At 38.8% G+C, this 22,233-nt stretch overlaps 1 protein-coding gene across 2 annotated transcripts in view; it reads right to left on the bottom strand.

Moving 5' to 3' along the window:
- FAR2 (fatty acyl-CoA reductase 2) overlaps positions 1–22,233 on the bottom strand; it is a 151,457-nt gene that overhangs the window by 115,510 nt on the left and 13,714 nt on the right. The window lies entirely within an intron of this gene.

Raw genomic sequence — 22,233 nt, 5'->3', positions numbered from 1 at the left:
TTGCCACTGATGTAACATGGGGAACCTTTAAAACACCTGTCTAACCAGGCCGGCATCCTCTTACAACACAATAATATTGCATATACCCCTAATTCACATCTGATAGCCATGACTTCTGCCATTAACAAAAATTCAATAGGTGTAAGCCTAATTCTACTTCCTTGCCCCTCATTTGTCCAGGCCAAGCTCAATATTCATATTGGGCTCATCTCCTTAACCCACCTATATTTGATAGCTTACACTCCTAGCCTGGATATTCCTGTTAGCGATAACGATAGAGTTCATGGAAGGAGCTGATCTTAACCCGCCCTTCCAAACTGAACAAGAGCATTGGCTTTATATGCCAAAGACCTCAATGGTGGCTTCCTCCAGCACCTCCTATGTGTGTTACTAAACTCAGCAACTTATCTGCTTGTCTCCAACTAAAAATCAACTGCCTTTCACATGCACAGCCAGCCCAAAACCTCTACAAAGCCAGACAATTTTACCTTTTTCACAGCCATAAGCTTTGATATACCTTAAAAAATAAGCATATCTCACACTCCTAATGTTGTAACTTGCTCTAGTCTCAAATATTCAGACCACCCCCTGGAACATTATTCCCTGGACAACTTATTATGGAGAGTCTGAGCATAATCACTGGGGTAATTGGGACTGTTATTGACAGGGGTCCTAGAGGACATCTTGAAACAAAATATGCTAATAAGACCATATCCTTTGGCCAGTCTAGTAGGAAGAATATTTTTTGGAAAAACAGAAGTTTGTTTGGCCCCTATAATTTCTGCACATAAAGGGAAATTAAAAGGACCTTGGATTGTTAATCTTTGGAAGCTAGGGCTTCCCTTCTTCACTTGTACTATTAGCCACGGTGAAATTTATGTAAACAACATGCTAACCTAACTTGGGCCTCCCTGTACAATAACCAATTCGCATGGACCACTATTTGCATCCATTCTCCCTACATTCTCTTTGCTACCTCCACCTTACAGATCTGACAACTAGGAATAATTATAATATCTCTATCTCCCAAGATTGGTTTATGTCCTGCATAATAATGATAACATCACCCAATTAAATGTCTCCTCCTTGTTAGTACTTAGAGCATCGCAGCCTGGGTTCCTGTTAATAGCTCTGAGACCTATACTCATCCATCAGGACTACATGCGCTTTCCAATCTTATTTGACACTGGCACTCTGTTGCAAGGCAAAAAAGATTTTTTGGCCTGTTAATCATGGGCATCCATGCAGCAGAAGGCATTATCACCTCTGCCACTGTAGCTGGAATCAGTCGGCATCATACTATCCAGAGAGCCCATGTCCTTAATAAATTTAGGGTCAACACTACCAAAGAATTTGTATTCAGCCAGCCTCAGTATTCTTGAGACCATAGTGAAATTTATTGAAAAGCGACAGGAGGCCTTGTTCCTCTACTCCAAACTGCCCTGCGACCCTACTACCAGCCTATCTGCATGAATGCATTCCTTATAATCACTCCCAAGCTTGGATGCTATCCAGACACACCTTCACAGTATCTTTTCTTCTCACCTCTCTGACAATATAGATTTATATATGACTTTGTACCAACAGCTACAACATACAGAGCATCAGCTTAAAAACGAATGGGCTGATTCCTGGGAAATATGGAGCGACCTAAATCCTTTCTCACTTACAGCTAGCACCCACCTCAAATTCTGCATAACTTTGGGAAGAGAAATGTTTTTACTGTGTCTCTTTTATGTCTTTGCAGAATCACCCTCCAAGCCATCCAAAAGCAAAAAAAGGACCAGGAGCTCGTCATGATGGTCCTTGAACATGAAGCTAAAAGAACCAAGAAAACAAAAAGGGGTACTGTAGGGGATAAGCTTAGGAATCCCCTGGGCTTACACCAATGGGTTAACAAGGCATAAAGAATACAAAGCCATAAAATGCTCACACCTGAGTTTGGGTAAACCAGATTGGCAACCCAACAATAGGGAGGCGCAAAGGCGCCAGGACTAGGAGGTGCAAAGGAACCCCAAAATAGAGAGGGGGTGCAGAGCCCCCAGAAATAGAGAGGGAGGGGCAAAGGCCCCAAATAGGAACAGTGCAAAGGTGCCCAAACATAGGTATATGAAATAAACAAGATTAGATGTTCAGGGTGGAAGCACCCCCAATTTAGTGCTATAGAAGAAAAGCTGCTTTCATAGGAGGGTAGGGCCAGTTAGGTAAATTGGTGAATTGGACTAAGGACCACTGCGCTGCAGGCAAAGCAGCCCAGAGCGAGATGGTTAACAAAAGAAAAGGTGCCTTATTAACCCTGAGGTTATTCCCCTATCTATCTCATCCCCTAGGCTAGCTAAGTTAAACAGACACGCGCCTCCTGTCTGCCGTTACAACCATCTGCCCGGCTCCAGGAGTTTGTTTTATATTGACCCAAACCCCAAACACCATATATCTTCAAAAACCCCCTTTTCCCTCCATCCCCAAGTTAATGTCCCCAGTCTTTGTCTCTTTGTACATGCCCATCACATTTGTAAGCCTTCTGATCTAAATAAATACGGGGCAAGGACTCTTATTAGGGGCTCTTGTCCTTTTCCCAGACATTAGCCATGTCTTACTTTAATCCTGCATCCACTCTTTTACTGGCCAAAAGGGAACTTTATACTTTAAAGTCTACAACAAAAAACCAAAGCTGGAGGCATCACAATCCTGGACTATAAGATGGACTACAAAGCTGTTATCACCAAGGCAGTATGGCACTGGCACAAAACAGACACTCAGATCAATGGAACAGAATAGAGAACCCGAAATAGACCCACAAATGTATGGTCAACTAATCTTTGACAAGCAGGAAAGACTATCCAGTGGAATAAAGACAGTCTCTTCATCAAATGGTGTTGGGAAAACTGACAGCAACATGCAGAAAAATGAACCTGGACCAGTTCTTACACCACACACACACACACACATATAAACACACACCTCAAAATGGACGAAAGACCTAAACATAAGACAGGAAGCCATCAAAATCCTCAAGGAGAAAATAGGCAAACCTCTTTGGCGATCTTACTTAACATGTCTCCAGGGGCAAGGGAAACAAAAGCAAAAATGAACTATTGGGACCTCATCAAGATAAAAGCTTCTGCACAGTGAAGGAAACACTCAGCAAAACTAAAAGCAACTGACAGAATGACAGAAGATATTTGCAAATGACATATGAGATGAAGGGTTGGTATCAAAAATCTATAAAGAACTTATCAAAACTCAATATTGGGGTCCCTGGGTGGCTCAGTTGGTTAAGCGTCTGACTTCAGCTCAGGTCATGCTCACAGTCTGTGAGTTCGAGCCCATGTTGGGCTCTGTGCTGACAGCTCATAGTCTGGAGCCCTGCTTCAGATTCTGTGTTTCCCTCTCTCTCTGCCCCTCCCCTGCTCGTGCTCTGTCTCTCTGTCTCAAAAATAAACAAAAACATTTAAAAAAATCAATATCAAAACAAATAATCCAGTAAAGAAATGGGCAAAAGACACGAATAGACACTTCTCCAAAGAAGATATCCAGATGGCCAACCGACACATGAAAACATGCTCAAACATCACTCATCATCCAGGAAATACAATCAAAACCACAATGAGACACCACACCTGACACCTGTCAGAATGGCTAAAATGTTACAACTCAGGCAACAACAGATGTTGGTGAAGATGTGGAGAAAAAGGAACATTTTTGCATGGCTGGTGGGAATGCCAACTGGTGCAGCCACTCTGGAAAACAATGTGAAGGTTCTTGAAAAAAATTGCACCACTAGGGTATTTATCCAAGGAAACAAGATTGCTGTTTTGAGGGAGCACATGCATCCCATGTTTACAGGAGCACTGTCAACAATAGCCAACATATGGAAAGGATTCAAATGTCCATCAACAGATGAACGATAAAGAAGATGTGGTGTGTGTGTGTGTGTATATATATACATATGTGTGTGTTGTGTGTGTGTATATATATATATATAGATATATATATATATATATGACATTACTCCAGCAATCAAAAAAGAATGAATCTTGCCATTTGCAACAACACGAATGGAATGAAACACATTAGCTAAGTGAAACAAGTCGTCAGAGAAATATCATATGATTCCATCCATATGTAGAATTTAGATCCAAAACAGATGAACACAAGGGGTGGTAAGCAAAAAATAATGTACAGAGAGGGATATGAACCATAAGAGACTCTTAATACAGAGAACAAACTGAAGTTTGCTGGAGGGGTTGTGGGTGGGGATGGGCTATATGGGCAAGGGGAATTAATGAGCACTGGGTATTGTAAGTGATGAATCACTAATTCTATTCCTGAAATCATTATTACACCATATGTTACTAATTTGGATTTTTTTTAAAAAAAGGTGAAAGAATTAATGATTATTATTTCTGACTCATGGCTCCTCACGGGACCATTGCTTTTCCTCCCTATCTTTCTGACAAGCCACAGAAATCTACCTGCTTATAGGCTGTACCCAACGTTCAATCACCAACACAAACAACCAGGCTTTCTGATAAATAAGAGGTCCACTGTTTACTTTAAAGGAGTAGTCTCTATATGGGAATTCATTACCTTCTTCAAAAGCACCGTTGCAATTGATTCTACATAAGGAAACTCTGATGCTAGCAGCAGATACGATTCTGGAAAAATCATGCTTGCCTTTCTGCTTTTCCTCTCTCCTAAACATTTTTTTTCAAGTTAATTTCCATGAAAGCCTAAGACAAAGCCACTTACAAACACAAGGAAATGCAAAAGTCTGTTAATACAATGTGTGGTTGAACATGTAAATGTATCAAAGTCAAGTTTCATTGCAGTTTCCTATAGCAATGTAACTTGGCCACTTAACCCTTCAACAGTAACACCCAGAGTACCCACAAACCAAGGAAGCATTTCTGTAGCAACTCTAGAACTTCTGCCACTGAAAGGTTTTGGCTATTATGTTGCACTTGTTTTTGTTGTGTTTACTCACATCAGTATTTCAAAAGCATCCCATCTAGGTTCTACTACTGAAAAACTCTTCAAATTGGCCTCCCTGTGTAAGTGGTGATGGCTTTAGAGCCGCATGTACCTAAATTGTCCAGTTTGAACCAATAGCACTTTAATGTGTCTTTACAGTTGAATGGACAAACACAATAAAACCTCGTTTCTACAATTGAATGGAGAAACACAATCCTCTTTAGTAAACTGGGAGACTATTATTAACACGGTGGTGTAAATCAGAAAATTTAGGAGTATTCACCACACAGCAAATGAACTCAAAGTGAGAATATATAAAAATTAAGAGCCAAGAGGCGCCTGGGTGGCTCAGCGGGTTAAGGGTCCAACTTCGAGTTCGAGCCCCCGCATCGGGCTCTGTGCTGATAGCTTGGAGCCTGGAGCCTGCTTTGGATTCTGTGTCTCGCTCTCTCTCTCTCTCTCTCTCTGCCCCTCCCCTGCTCACGCTCTGTCTCTCTCTGTCTCAAAAATAAATAAAACATTAAAAAACTTTTTTTTAATTAAGAGCCAAAAGACAGGAGTGATGAGCACAAAGTTGTGGGTGTGGTTTATGGCAACTACTAAAGTAAAACAACAACAGTGTAAACCCTGGATAAATTCTACTTTAAAAGCAGAGGTATAAATATTTTTAGGGGCTCCTGCGTGGTTCAGTTAGTTGTCTGACTCTTGGTTTTGGCTCTGGTCATGATCCCAGGGTCATGGGATCAAGCCTCATGTCAGGCTCTTTGCTGAGCACGGAGCCTACTTAAGATTCTCTCTCTCCTCTCTCCTTCTCTCTCTCTCTCTCTCTCTTGCTTCTGTCAGGCCCCTCTCCCTGGCTCACACTCAATCTTCTCTCAAATAATAAAAAAAAAAAGATTTTTAAATACATGTAGCAGGAAAACTAGAAAGACAATAAACATAATTTCATATTCAGATAAGAATTAGTGATCTCTGAACTTGTCTTCTTTGTATTCAAAGCTCAGTAAAACACTCAACGTTATGCAGAATCATAATGAGGGATCAATGGTCAGTCTATACACTCAAAGTGAAGTGAATAATTCTAGAATATGTATAACAGGGCCAACAAACTATATCCATGGGGCAAATACAGTCTGAAAGTCTGTTTTTTGTAAATAAAGTAAGAAAACCCAATACCTTTAAATACTGTCTACGGCTGCTTTCATGCTACAGTGGCAGGCAGATTGAGTAGTTATGACAGAAACCCAGTGGGCTGGCAAAGCCTAAAATATTTATAGTTTTTACAGAAAATTCATCCAAAAAGCTTAAATAAAACTAGACATAGATCCACTTGCCTGGAATATACAACTTTCTATGTTGGTTGAGAAGTGGACAATTAAACAAACAAACAGACATGGGCTAGTAATGCCCACTTATTTTATTCCTACTTTTAGGCCACAAAGTTACCAAATTCAACCATGATGTAGAGAAAACTTCCCCTCTAAATTCTTCAGAAAAGTTGATATGATTTTCCTCTATTGAATAATCTAAGCCACTAATGTACAGGCTTGATACATTTAAAATCTATGTCTTAGTGGATTTAAAGATTAAAGTTCAAATGCCCTATACTCAAAATCCAAATATTAAAAAGCATACTTACGGTTTTTTTCACTTTATGGATATTTTTTTAAATCAAAGTCAGTAGAAATGAAACACTTATGAAAAATAATTATATGATACCTCAAGCAAAATTTTATCATTTATAACCAAGTTCTAGAGAAATGAAGAATAGACAAAATGCCGATATTCAGGACAGCATGAAAGAATGCCAGAAGGAACTTAGTAACACGTAAAATTGATTTTGTTAAAAAAAAATTAGTAAGAAGTAAATAGCTGTATTAGCTGAAGGAAATGTAGAAATAGTTTCTGAAGTTTGACAAGGGAAATTTAGGGCAAACTACTATAAAACACAAAGCCATAAGAAGAACTAAGCTATGTAAAAATTAAGACAAGAAGTCTTGAAATTTGTGTTGAGGTAATATCCTGAATAATGAAAGCATTTACAGCAAATGACAAAAAGATTGCATATTTTTCAGAAAAAAATGTCAAGCCTGGGATTGTAGAATGGTCAATTTAGCTTCATACCTAATACTCCAGTGACTCATCAAGAAATCAATTGTCAACTGCTTAGAAGATTCAGAAGATACAAAATAATAACCAATATGCCTTTGGCTTTCTGAAAAACACATTCAGAGGCCTGACCAGGATCATTTCTACGTTACGTGACAAGGATAGTTGATGGGAGTCAGCTGAAGTCTTTCACTCAACTGCTTATGACAGGCATCTTATAAGAAAGACAGAGATGGTTTAGAAAAACACACAGACACTGCTAGAACTGCAAGATGGGAACCACCAGAAACAGCTAGTTTGAACTGAGATGTGCCTTAAGCCTTTGAAGATTTAGTAAAACCAAAACCAAAACCAAAACATAAAATGTCTCATTAATGACCCTATGTTATATATTGAAATGATAGTATTTTGTATGTACTGGGTTAGATAAAATATATTAGTAAATTAATTTCACCAGTTGTTAAAATATTTTAATGTGACTATAGGAAATTTTAAATTACATGCGGCTTGAATTTGTGTTTCACATGATATTTCTACTGGATAGCACTGTCTGTAATACAGATGGATGCTGAACCCAGGAGATTATGGGAGAATATCTTATCCTAGCTGAGCATTAGTTTTCCTATGCAAGGGGCGTGGTAAGGTTGAAAGGTTGGTGAGTGGGATGGGGGATTGGGACAGTTCTTTGATGGGCTGTTGAGCAGGTGTGTTTCCCTGCACTGAAGTGTGTTTAGCATTTCTAGGTCCTACCCACTAATGCTTCCCCATGTCTAGTCATGATAGCCAAAAAACGTCCCTCTCATAGATCCAAATGTTCCTAGCCTGAGGTGGGGTTTATAATAGCCCATGCTGAAAACTAGCGGGCTAGGAGATTGCTCATAAGGTCCTTGCCAGTGCTGAATTTTTATAACTGTACAGTGTGATTTTATAAAAATCCTTTTTTTGGTCTTGGTTTTATAAAAATTACTTTTTACTAATATATTAATCAGTATACAATCACAGCTTCCTCAAGGGTTGAACTATAAAACCATTCTTAGTGTGTATCCTGTATAATTTTTAAGTTTGTATGAAGTTCATTCATCTAGCATTCTAGCACTTAGCACCAGCTGTTTCTTATTTCATTCATTTGTATACATGTCTTGTTGCTCCAGCAGGATCATAAACTCTGATGGCAGGAACAGTTTCTTACACAAACTTTCTCTCCTATAACATATGAATAATAGATACCAGCGAAGTAAAGGGATCCAGCAGTTAGGATAGCTTTCTGGACTGAGTTAGAACCTGGTGTTATTTAATATTTTCAGCAGTTGTGACAATGATGGTAGAATATATCATTCATTTGAAACTCACCATATGCTACTTTATGTTTTATGAAACTTTCATAGATTTAATCTGATTGCTCAAGTAAGAAGAATTACTTGAGGGCAGAGAATTACTTACTGTGGTAACAACAATATTTAAAAAAAAGCTTTTCGATATCACATACATTTTCTAATTAAGAACTGAAAGGACCCTACAAAGCAGATACTGTTACCATCTCCATTTTGCTGAAGAGGAAACTGTTGTTTAAGGAGATTGACAACATGATGACGGGGGGGGGGGGGGGTGTCAAAATTTCAATCTAGAACTTGAATTTAGTTCACCTGATGCTAGACCAATGGTTTTTATGTCACTTTACGACACTGTAATGTCTCTTCCTTTGTGTCTGTCGTAATTCAGGTTCCCACAGAAGTTGACCCCAAGGGAAGGATTTGGGTGGAAGTTTGGGGAGGTGCAGAGAACACCTGAAGGGAAGTAGAGATGTGATATAAGGAAGGGAAAGCATCTAGCAAGGGATGATATTAAGTCAACTACCACTACACGCACACAGGCCTTAATTTCTCAAGGAAACACTGGAAATGGTGTAACACCCAACTGTTGCGAGCTGAAGTGTGTTCCCCTCAAAATTCATATGCTGAAACCCTAACCCCCAGTGCCTCAGAATATGACTATATTTGGGACAGGGCCTGAAAGAGGTGACGGAGTTAAAATGAGGGTATTATGGTGGGCTCTAACCCAAAGTGACTCATGTCTGTACAAGAAGAGAAAAATATGGACACACAAAGAGACACCAGGGATGTGCACACACAGAGGAAAGTCCATGTGGGTAGCAATGAGAAGGCGACCATCTACAAGCCAAGGAGAGAGGCCTCAAAGAAATCAGACCTGCCAATACCTTGATCTTCAACTTTTAGCCTCCAGAACTGTGAGAAAACAAATGTCTGTTGTTTAGGCCATCCAATCTGTGGTATTCTGTTATGGCAACAAGAGCAAACAAATGTACCATGCTTCAGAATTTTCCCTCCCAAGTAGTGAAGGAGTTGGTGTACTTGTACTTGAGGTTTGCCCTTTGTACTCATCGTTCTATGTATACATTGTCTCCTTGTCAAGCTTAAGCTTCTGTCTGGGTCCCTGACCTGCAAACCACCTTGACTGTCCTCACCTGCCTCCTGTTTCCTACCCTCCCCCCTCCATCCTTGTTCTGCTCTGTCCAGTATTGCTCCTAGCCATGTATAGTCAGCAACACATCCATTTCCATCTGAATACGACATTTAAAGATAGCCCTTCCCAGCTAGGACTCAGGTAGAGGGATGTTTTGGAAATAGCATCAGAATTCAAAAGAGTTGGACAAGCTGGAATGAAGTGTCCAGAATGGATTTTAATAGCAAACATACTACTTTATGCAGCAGTGTGCCATTTCAGAAAGATAAGAGCCATCAGTTACAGCAAAAGACTTAGAATTCAAATGGAATCTGAAAGCAGAATATAACACAGTTACACAATGTTAGTGTCATTATTGCAAGAGCACAGAGCTGACATAGAACAAATGAGGGGTGGGTGTGAACACACATTTAATCATTGCACCAATAGTGCTTGGTGGTAATGTTGTTATTATCCATCTAGAGAACAAGAGGATAGCATGCTGGAAGAAGAAATCAATTTTTCCATTACACAGGGGCAACAATTATATCTAGTTTGGAATCCTGTGAAATGATGTATGAAATTGTAATATTGAAAAGAGATGAGAAATGAGTAATAAAGATGGTTTGACTTTGTTAAAAAAAACTTTGAGGAGAGCTTTATGAAAGTTGGAGAATGAAGGTCTGCAACAATGCTGGTTTTGAAGTGGATTGAAGATCAACTGTAGTCTATCCCCACTGAGAATTTAAAAGAGAAGAAATGAATTTACAAAGTTGAAGGAGAGATTTAACTGAGCCTCACAAACTTTGAGGGTCGGAGTGAAACATTAGAAAATGCCATGAAAGGTTAAAAAAACTCTCTCCTGGGGCCTTTAAGAACAAAGGCAATGGATCAACCTTTACAATGGATCTTGGGAACCAGCCCATCTACTTTATCACAGTGAGAACAAGTAATTCCAAAGTAGTACAGTTCTTGGACTCTGAGTGGTATTTAAGAATTCAGTGACAATTTAGCTTGCCTACAACTTCTTTATTTAAAGCCTGACCTAATCTCTCCCAGAACTGCAGATTCAAATGTATTTCTGTGGCCTGGATAGACAATTATCTTGGTGGAGTTATGTAAGGTCTTTTTGTGGAGGAGGGAGATAAGCCTCTCAGAGATTTTCGACCTTTGTGTTAATTTTTTTTATGTTATTGAGGTAAAATTCACATAACATAAAATAATCCATTTTAATGTGCACAATTCAATAGCATTTAATACATGACGATGAAACATTATCACCTTTATCAAGTACCAAATTTGTGTTGATATTTACAATGAGGACAATCTTCAGTACATCTCCCTGTGAGGTTTCCTAATAAAATAATGATGTGGTACAGAATTTGGAAATCTGAAGCATTCCGGTAAACTTTCATTTGGAATTAAAAGAGCCACTTAGTACATGGATGGTACATGTTTATGCTTGATAAATGAATGATAATAAAATAAGTTAGGGTATTATTGACCACCAAGGTAAATTAAACTCTCCAATTAGAGAGTGTCCTAGGGGATAAATCCTATCTCTTCATTTTAGCTTCTGGAGAAACATAAACATACTATATTCCAAAAGGTACATTTCAAATAAAATTTGATTACTGTTAACTATCGAAAATTCAATCTTTAATGGGCAATTCTGTGAAACTTCAGGAAAATTAGTATAAAAGCCTATCCTTCAATGTTAACCACTTATTATATGATATACTGGAAAAATGGTAAATGCAATGACAAGATAAACATTAGTCATCAAGTAAAAAACATGCAATTATATATTTTATAGGTAAGTACATAGGAATTAACGAACATGTAAAAGTAATAAAACTAAATACAATGGGCTTTGACTACACAAAAATATAAATGCTTGGAAAAGATAGCAAAAGGAGCTGTCTTCTGACCCCCATACCAAAAGCATAGGGAGAGGATATATTACAAGCTGCTGTTCTCTCTGCACATGTAAGGATTAATGAATGGGAAAACCAAACTGGGAGAAAATACATTTCTATTGTTTAAGCTACATGGTCTGTGGTACCTTTTATGACAACTCTAGCAAATTCATGCAGTTGAAGTAACATCTACAAATCCAATAAGCATTTAAAGTAAGACATACGTTGCCAGCAAAGAAAGATAATCTTTTAATAAGCTGTCCAGCAGAGTTTCTCTAGTTTTTGTATGTTCTATTCCAAGAAGCAATATCAAAGACCTGTGCCTTACCATGTTGGAAAAACAAAGCTGTCCTCCCTCTTTATTCTAAGAGAAACACATTGCATATATTTTAAAAAAATGTTTATTATTTTGAGAGAAAGAGAGCATGCACGTGTGCTATATGAGAGTAGGGAAGGGGCAGAGAGAAAGGGAGAGAGAATTCCAAGCAGGCTCCATGCTCAGCACAGAGCCCAACTCGGGGCTCAATCTCACAAACTGTGAGATCATGACCTGAGCCGAAATCAAGAGTTGAACACTTAACAGACTGAGCCACCCAGGCTCCCCTGCAGGTATGTTTTAAAAAATATTTTTACGTCATGTAAGTTTTAAGAACATAAGAGAGTGGCAGTGCTGGGAATCCATTTTATTGAGAATTCTTTTCCATAGCTATTTTCATTGTTGTAATTGTTATAATAGACCTGCATCTACTAGACCACTATTTCTGAGGCCCACCACTTTTACACAGACCACCAGAGGAAAATTAGTTAGTCTTCATACAGCAGACCGTGAGCAATGTGTCTTATAGGAGATACCACTGATTGCATTGAAACCTTGGGGGCAAGGTGTAGATTGTCTACTGTTTTTGTATCTCTATGTAGCTCCTTCATAGCAACAGCACAGATAAATTCAATTGTCCTTACTTCTTTTGCATGGTTCTTGTTCATAAAGGCAATCTATCTCCTGGACAGAAATTCAGCTGCTGAATTTTTTAGGCTTCCATTATAATTGTTATTTAATTATAAATTTGATGACTACATGTTGTCTTGGAGAACTCTTGGGACGTATCTATAAAATGAAGATAGTAATAGCTTCTAGAGCCCAGAGCCAATGCCCACCTGAGGTTTGGTCCAGCTGTGAGATCTTTGAATGTGTGGATTTTATGACAGTTCAGCTACTATGTCATAGTAATGCCATTTCAATGCTTTTTGCAAGCCAGTTCCCATTTTAGTCATTTGCAAATGCGTTATTACTTCTCAAACTGTAGGAGAAAACCCTAGGCTAGCCACAGAAAATTGGGTCATATCCCGATTCTTGTCTAGAGAAATGCCCCTGTGGCGGTGAACAGAGTCTCTGGTGTAGTTCTCAATAGTTCTATCCATATTTTTCCACATACACATTTACATAATAATGTGTTCTAGTAAAAACATAAATAGAAGCCAAAGAGTCTCCTTTAAAAGTCCCTAATCATGAGGGCAGTCACAGTCAGCTCTGTTGTCTGCTCTGTAGACGAGCGGGAGTTCATGAAGCAGGTGCCCACCTGTACTGCCACCCTGGATCCAGTGCAGCCAGAAAGGACTGGACTAAGACTGATAAGATTTGCCCAAGTGTCTGAATGTCCAGGTGTGCTCTGAGGGCATACAACACTGTCTCTAGGTGATCTGCCTCTATTCATTGTTGCATCATCCATAAACTTCTTCCCCAGGATTATTTTCAATTAACTGCACTTCAGAATGGTCATGGATCCAGATAGGTTGGCCACTGCTTCATTCTATGATGTAAGCACTGTGTGTAGGTCTGTTTTGCTTAACCATGTTGACGAAGGACAGGGCGTCAGCATGGCTACCTGAAATTCACTGGTGGCTTGCTAAAGAGGAATTTCACCTGCAGTTTCCACCTTTTCTACAGCCAAAGCCACTACTTTTTCTCTGAAAAAGTATTAGTTGATTAATGTACAATTCCCTTTTGTCATTTTCTATGACACTGCCATGGGGAAAAGCCCAAGTGAAACAGAGTGGCTAAGGAGGAATCAAACAGCTTAAATGATTACACACTGGATTAAAGATCTGGGACAAAGGTAACACATCTATATTTTTATATGCTATATTTGGAGAGCATCCTTTCCTTCAGCCTGTATCATGAGCAATTATATATTTTAGATTTTTTGTTCAATTATAATTGTTACTATAAGGGTGGCATCCCTAAACTGTCACCTTATAGTTATTATTTTTTATTTTTATTTCTTTCTTTTTTAAATTTTAAAAAAGTTTATATTTGATTTTTCTCTAGATTTTCAATTGCTTCATCTAAACTTCATCTCCTTTAAGTAAAAATGAGGGGTTTTTCCCCCTTAAAAAGTTTTTGTCTACGTTGAAGAAAATAACGCACACTAAATGAAAATGTTCAAAATATTGTCTCTACCACTGGCAAAATTACCCGTCTGCTTTTGCTGTTCTCGTCCAAACTCAGCTACAGTAGTAATGACTGTATATCACAGAGCTCAGGGCAGGTCAGTGGCCATGATGACGTGATGCACACCCCAGTGGTAAAATGACCGACACCGACATGCACCTTGCTTAGCAGCAATGGCTACCTTTTGCAATTACTGAAGAATAGCTTTAATCTATTAGGAATTAAATCTTCTCTTTAAACAAAGTTGCTAAAACATTTCCCCCCCAAATTTCATATGCGGCAAGAGCAATTTAGGGAGCTTAAAATTAAAATTTGATAAGGAAGCTCATAAAAGTGACCTCCTATGTTTAGTGCTTTTGAAACTTAAGTAATAGGAACATAGGTTTAACACTAAAGGATTGCAATATTTAAGCTTTTGATTCTTTAAGTATCATAAACTGAGGTCACCTAGTTTTACTCTCGATATCGAATTTTAGTATTTTGTTTTATTTTTTCAATTTTTACTCTAGCATTTTTTACCGTCGATATTGAATTTTAGTACTTTGTTTTATTTTTCAATTTTTACTCTAGTATTTTTAAAAAGTTTCTTAGATTTATAAATCTCACTAATTTCTGTCAACATAGGTGAGGGTTCATCTTATTGCATGCTATCCTTTTATGGAGCAAGAACCAAAGTTCAGCAACTCCCAATTAGTTTACCTCTGGTTTCAAGCCAGGATAAACTGTAAAGAAAAGGCTTCTTCTGACACATGTGTTTAATCTTGACTGACGCATTATCAAGAATTCCACTGGTACTTTCTAGAATCCTGAGCACAGAAGTATTTGATTTTTCATCTGCAACGATATGCACATTTGACTCTATTTCTCATTTTTGATGGGTCATTTCTCCAAGAATTTCAAATCACTAACTGATAATCACAAATTTCTTTTCAGAATTCCCATCACTGTCCTTCATGTTCTTATTTTCAAATGAGGTTTCACTGTGAGTGCAAGAGGCATGCCATGCTTGCATATTCATCTAAAGCAAGCATTCTTCTTAAGTAAGGCGAAGTATCAACATGGAAGAAGAAAGTGATGAAATAAAGCACCAATATGTCAGAAGAACTCATGAACTGTTTTTTGATTACAGTATTTCTATGACAGCTCTGGACAGATTACTTGATTAGAAGATCTAGTGTAAATTACCTCTGGGAAAAGTTCAACCACAGTGGAAAGCTGATAGAGGGTGACAGGGTAGCAACAGAAGAATGGAAAGAAAAACACAAAATAAGGGAGTGTGTGTGAAGTTCATTTGTTGGCGAAATAGGGTGTTTGAGCATTGGCTGAATCTGAGAGGAATTACACAGAAATGAGAGAATGAAAGTAAGTGGAACTGAGGCTCTGGAGGAGTTCAGAGGGAATACAATTGGTAAGAAAGATGGAGCAGTCAGTTCTGAACCCAGGAAGGTTATTCATCCTCTAAAAAGGAGGAGGGGCACCCGGCTGGCTTGGCCAGAGGAACATGCAACTCTTGATGTCCTGCCCATGAGTTGAAGCCCCACACAGGGTGTAGAGATTACTTAAAGAAAGAAAGAAAGAAAGAAAGAAAGAAAGAAAGAAAGAAAGAAAGAAAAAAGAAAAAGGGATAAGAGTGGAGGAGGAGGTAGATAAATTTGCAGGTTGGAACAGAACCTGAGATAGATTTTGGTTACTTCCCTTTTCTTTAAGGAGTAAGAGCCAAGATCATATTTTGTTACTTAAAGAGACACAAGGAAGGTGTTCCTGAAAAGGAGTAAATATTTGTAAACACTGTTTTAGATAAGAAAAGAAATAAACTAGAACCAGCAAAGAAGCTGAAAGTAGAAGTCCAGCTGAGGTTAAAGCTGGATTTGTACTATCCTTATTTAATACAAATACCTGGTTTTCTCCAGCAACACCTGGAGCAACACCTGACTGTCTGTGGTTGGAGCAGGGAAAGTGGATTGTTGACAAGATCCAAATTTGGGGGTTACAAACAATGGACTTGGGGGAAACAAATGGAAAACATGGGGGTATAAGAAACTGACAAAGGAATTAAGTAAGGGACCTAGGCTGCACAGAAAAGAAAGGAAGCCAGGAGGAAACTCACGTACTATAAAAACGTGTGTGTGTGTGTGTGTGTGTGTGTGTGTGTGTGTGTGTGGTATCAGCAGAGAGGAGTCAAAAAATGACTAGAGGTCTTCCTGCATTGGAATAGGAGCTTTGGTGGGAGAAAGAAAACAAGAGAGCTGGAAATAAAGAATGTCACTCTATGGGACTCATGGGTGGCTCAGTCAGTTAAGAGCCCGACTTTGGCTCAGGTAATGATCTCAAGGGGCGCCTGGGTGGCGCAGTCGGTTAAGCGTCCGACTTCAGCCAGGTCACGATCTCGCGCTCCGTGAGTTCGAGCCCCACGTCGGGCTCTGGGCTGATGGCTCAGAGCCTGGAGCCTGTTTCCGATTCTGTGTCTCCCTCTCTCTCTGCCCCTCCCCCGTTCATGCTCTGTCTCTCTCTGTCCCAAAAATAAAAACGTTGAAAAAAAATTAAAAAAAAAAGGTAATGATCTCAAGATCCACGAGTTTGAGCCCTGTGTCAGGTTCTGGGCTGACAGCTCAGAGCCTGGAGTCTGCTTCAGATTCTGTGTCTACCTCTCTCTCTGCCCCTCCCCCGCTTGTGCTCTGCCTCTCTTTCTCTCTCAAACAATAAATATTAAAAAAAATAAAAAAAAAAAAACAATATCACTCTACACATGTGACGGTCACATTTAGATGCAGGAGTCTGGAACAATTTGGAAGCCTTAGGATTGGCCTTGGAAGTAGGTTTCTAAAAATACAGGGTTTAGTGCTTGAAACGAAAGCTAATGAAGATGTGAGGTCAAGGCACTAGAGTGTTGTGTGTCCTCCACATGGGTCTTGAACTTGAAGAAACTCTCAGAATTTGGAAAGGAAGGGATGTGTGAGTTACATAGTTGCCAAATACCAGATAATGATCTGGAGGTGAAAGGTAATAGCAACAGGGACTGACAAAAGTTGCAGAAGTTGCAAAAGAGGAGAGGCTTTCTTTTGGTGACAATGTAGAGATCCACGTGAGGAATATGGAAAAGTGTGACAACCACTCACAGGGTGCTTCTGAGGCTCACATGAAGTAAGGAATTGTACAAGCGTTCCAAGGAGTGTAAAATAGAATTTAAATACAAAAGATTACTATTATTACTATTATTATTATTATTTGTGTACAAAATTATGTATAGGTATTAGAGCCTGTACACACACACACACACACACACACACAATTATCAGTCTTATATGCTATCAATACGGCTTTACTATTAACAGTAGCAACTCTTGTCATATCTTACACTTTATCTTAACAATTCTTGTAGAATTTTACGTGCACATTTTAGTATTTTTTCACAACCATCCTGGGAGGTAAATAGTGTAGATGTTATTATCCACAGATGCGGAACCTATGGAACAGAGATACTGAGTGATTTGGTTAAGGCCAAGTCCAGTGACAGAGCCAAGACTTAAATTTTGATAAAATAAACTATAGTCTCCTAACTCCCATAGATAATGAGGAAAAAAGGCTTTCACCAGGTGTTCATTTGCTTCCTGCTTTCCCTATATAACAACATCTAGAACTCAGGTACACCTGATAACTCTTTTTTTTTTATTTTTTTTAATGTTTATTTATTTTTGAGAGGGACACAATGTGAGTGGGGGAGGGGCAGAGAGAGAAGGAGGTACAGAATCTGAAGCAGGCTCTAGGCTCTGAGCTGTCAGCACAGAGCCTGACACAAGGCTCAAACCCACGGACTGTGAGATAATGACCTAAGCTGAAGTCAGATGCTTAACCGACTGAGCCACCCAGGTGCTCCTGATAACTCTCTGTTCTATATTTCTTTCTCAACCATTGTAGATTAGAATATCAGAACTCTAGGAGCTCAAAGGTTCTGAATTTGCAAGGACAATATCCTCAACAGTCAATTTCCTCTCCAAGGCTTCAAATATTTGCCTACCAGCATAATTATTTTGTAAACTGTCTCTTAGTAATAAAGACAAATCCATGATTCTGTTCCTGAGAAACTGACCATCAAAAATGAGTATAGAATCATTTTTCATTGATTTCCAGGAAAATCTGATGATACTCAATACAAACATGTTTACACATTCAAACAATGGGTGTGTTTCAATACCAAAAGCATTCTTTAGACTCACCCTCAAAATAATTTTTTTTTAAGTTAGTTCTATATGCAACATGGGGCTGGAACTCAAGACCCTGAGATCAAGAGTTGCATGCTATACTCTCTGAGCCAGCCAGACACCCCTCCAAATAGATTTTTGAGTTGGAAGTGTCTCTCTTAACTAAAGTTATGCTTCAATAATGACTATATTTTATGTTAATGCTTCCCTAATGACTATATTTTAAACTGGCCCTATTGTCTTCATTTGCAAAATGTGTAATTCCCAGGGCTGATGTGATACAGTGTTTGTGAACTGCCTACCTAGCACAGTATCTTGACTTGTTAACCACTTAATAGTACAGGTGATTTTCATCAGCCATTTTTTAAAATTTTTTCAGCGTTTATTTATTTTTGAGAGAGCAAGAGAGACAGCGTGCGAGCAGGGGAAGGGGCAGAGAGAGAGAGAGAGGGAGACACAGAATCCCAAGCAGGCTCTAGGCTTTGAGCTGTCAGCACAGAGCCTGATGCAGGACTTGAACTCAAACTGCGAGATCATGACCTGAGCCAAAGTCGGACACTTAACCGACTGAGCCACCCAGGCTCCCCATCAGTCATTATTTTTATCCTGCATTTTATCATTAGAGTATTTCCCTCCTTTGTGTAAATGGTGTCACCATGCTAACACCAACAAGAGGAAGGATCATTGCAACCTTGAGTCTGAAACTACAGTTTAACTGAGGAGATGTCCCACAAACTAATTACTTCATAAATGAAGCAGATAAGGAAGGATCTCTTTAAAGACACAAAAATCTCAATACAAAGAAAAAACATGAGGTAAATTCACCAACAGTAATAGTAAGAACATCTGTTAGTCAAAAAAAAAACACCAAAAAAAATGCAAAAAAAAAAAAAAAAAAAAAAAAAGACAAGTCACAAACCAGGATGTACATCAGACCAACCCAATAATGTGAATCATGGTTAATGTATGGGTGACACTGGGCAACAGCCAATGAACAATTTTGTAAGGAACTGTAGCTAGTACTGCTTTTACTCAGGAAGGGCATGTTTCTTGTCTTCTTTTTGCTACTTCTCTAACATCTCTCTGCATCTTGGTTCACGCACAATCGGATCCTCATCATACAGACACACTAATACTCGTCAAAAGTCATGCAGTCAGAGCGTGGCTTCCCAACAGGCTCTGCCCCACTCTCCTGCTCCCTAGGGTTGGCTGGGGCTCCTTTTACCATCCTCTCTTCTCTCCTCTTTTCTGGGCCTCCCCCAAGACCACTCTTAGATGTCCTCAGCTCCTCTCACCCTCCCTGCAGGAGAAACCTGGTGTCTGGAATGCCGAGGGCCCTCAGAGGATGGATGGCCAGGACCCATACTACCCTCTGAAGGAGATGGACCCTAGGCCCACAGATGCCAAGGACCAGGCTGGGGAGGGATGGTAGGGCTTTGAGGAGAAAACAAGAGGGACAGGAAGCTAGCTTCAACCCAGGAACTTTGATGCTAAATTTCCCTTTCAAGAAGAAACCAAGGAGAGCAATGGAATTAAGCAAAATGGAAGTGGGTTGCAGCAATGAAAGTGAACACAACAGTACCTTATAGACAAATTACCCAACCAAAGCCTCATGATTATGTAAGCATAAAGATGGAAAAGAGGCCTAAACAGACATACTATGCAATGCCTAATTATCCTGACCAAATTAAACCTGGTGTAGTAGATTCTGAACCAGCCAAATAGCCTTAATAATAAAGAAAACATTTCTGTTATCTTATTGTGTTGAGCACTATCCTTTGCACGTGACACATATGAAGTCATTTATTTCTCAGTATAGCCCCTTAGAAAGAATCTATTACTAAGCTGAACCATGAGGAATTGCCAACACTCAACCATTTTCACCTACAAATGGCGACTGTGTATAGTGCAGGCTGCACTTTGTCTGCATTTTACAGATGAAGGAACCTAGATGCAGAGCACTTAAGTAACTTGCTAAAAAGTATCCAACTATTTGGGTCAGGTAACCAGGTTCCTGTTTCTGTGGGTGTTATTAACGACCAAAATGCACTGCCTCTCCACTACACTGAATTAAAAAGACAGAGTGGTTTCTCCCAACCGGAAAATTCTATTTATGAATGGGTTTTCACATGCCAGTCTGTTCATGACATACCTACTTCTTTTGAAGTGATATCACTGCTCACCCAATCACTCAGCTGGAAATCTCAAAATCAAATCTTTTTTTTTTATTTCTCTACCACAAGAAGAAAAAAACATATTTATTAAATCCATGTCAGCAAGAGCTGTAGAATTATAGGCCATGAGAGTTGGAAGGGACTTCACAGATAATCTAGTCATGTTCTAAGGTAGACATAGTCACTGAGTGAGCAGGTAGCAGGAATATGATGAGAGTCTGATTCCTAAGTTCTGGTCTTTTCTCTCTCTGCCTTAGCTTTTACATTGGACTATAGATGTGGTAGATAACACCTCTTTGTTTCTCCAGAGCTAGGACCAATTTAAAATATTTAACCCTTGTGTGTGACAATAACGGGACTCAACAAACACCTCTTCTGTACCAACCACTCTTCTAGATGGTTTACATGTATTAATTCATGAATTAGTATAAGAACTCTGTGTAATTTTCTATTATAAACCACATCTTACAAATAGGAGACTGAAGCACAGAGAAATCAAAGCCTTTTACCTTAGATCACTAAGCTTGTAGACTAGCTCCAGAGGCCATGCCATATACACTTGTAGAAGAGATCACCTGGCCATATACCCTACCCTATCCTACCCTACCCTTCACTAGGCAAGGCTTAGACTTATGTCCTTTGGGAAGCAATTTCCAATTCTACCCCCCATTTCAGCCCAGGCTGAGCTGAAAGTCTGATCTGTTAAATTTGCAGAGCCCCCATTCAATACTGTTGTATATAACTGATGATTTGTCTTTCTCCACCTGATTGTAAACATCTTGAGGGAAGTATGTTTTACTACTCATAATATTCACAGGATTTGACATAATACTTGACAGTAATCACTAAATAAATACATTAGATGAATGCATGAAAGAATGAATGGCCACCTAATTAATCTTCCTGCCTTCAATTTCTCATTATTCCAGGGATCTTTCATCTTGAAGTGAGGAGGTAACTAGTGAGACATTTAGTGTGTAAGTTCAATGAAGACAGGTAGGGCCTTTATTTATCTTCCTTAATAACTGAAGATAAGCCTTTTGATTTTTGTTCCTTAAACTTTTGGTCATAAACTCATCACTCTATTAACATAGTAATTTTTTTATCCATATCTTAGACATGAGTTTGTTTTGAATTTTATACTTTGACTTTTGTGAAATAAACTAATTCATTTTATTTCACCTAACCCATTAGACAAGAAATTAGGTCCAAATATGCAGGTCAAGTAAGTGCTTTGACCCTAACCCATAGTCACATGGGCTTCAGAAGTTATTACACTGAGATGTGTTTAACTGACTTTATGCTTAAATGTGTTAGTTCTGAGGTGTCCAAACTGTTGCTGTGTCCCCTGATTTGCAATCATTCGCAGAATTCGAGTAAATGGTACTGAGTCAATTGGATATCCAGATGGAAAATGCATTTTTATTTCTTGCATCATATAAAAAATTAATTCCAGGTGGATAGCAGATCTTAGTATGAAAGGCAAAACATAAAGCATTTAGAAGAGAACATCTTTCTGATCTATGAGTAGGCAAAAAGCACTAACTACAGAAGAATAATACTAATAAACTGGACTCTATTAAAATTAAGAATTTGTGTTCATCAAAAGAAAAAATTAAAAGAGTGAAAAAGGAAGCCCCAGTTGGAAGAAGACATTCACAATACATATATCCAACAAGGAATTATGTCTAAAATATATAAAGTATATGCACACATAATTAAAAAGATGGACAAATGGGTGGGTAAAGACTTGAGTAATTCTCAAGGGAAGATATCCAAATGGCCAAAAAATATATAAAAAGATTCTCAGTCTTGTCAGTCGCCAAAGAAATACAAACAAATCCATGATGCTATACAACTACTCTCCCATCAAAATGGCTAAAATGAAAAGGACAGAAAATAAGAAGTGTTGATAAGGATATGAAACAATGGAATCTCTCTACTGCTTC

This window comes from Lynx canadensis, chromosome B4 (assembly GCF_007474595.2).
Source record: "Lynx canadensis isolate LIC74 chromosome B4, mLynCan4.pri.v2, whole genome shotgun sequence".
NCBI lineage: Eukaryota > Metazoa > Chordata > Mammalia > Carnivora > Felidae > Lynx > Lynx canadensis.
The sequence above is the reverse complement of the archived record's forward strand: the minus strand, read 5'-3'. Positions and strand labels throughout refer to the sequence as shown.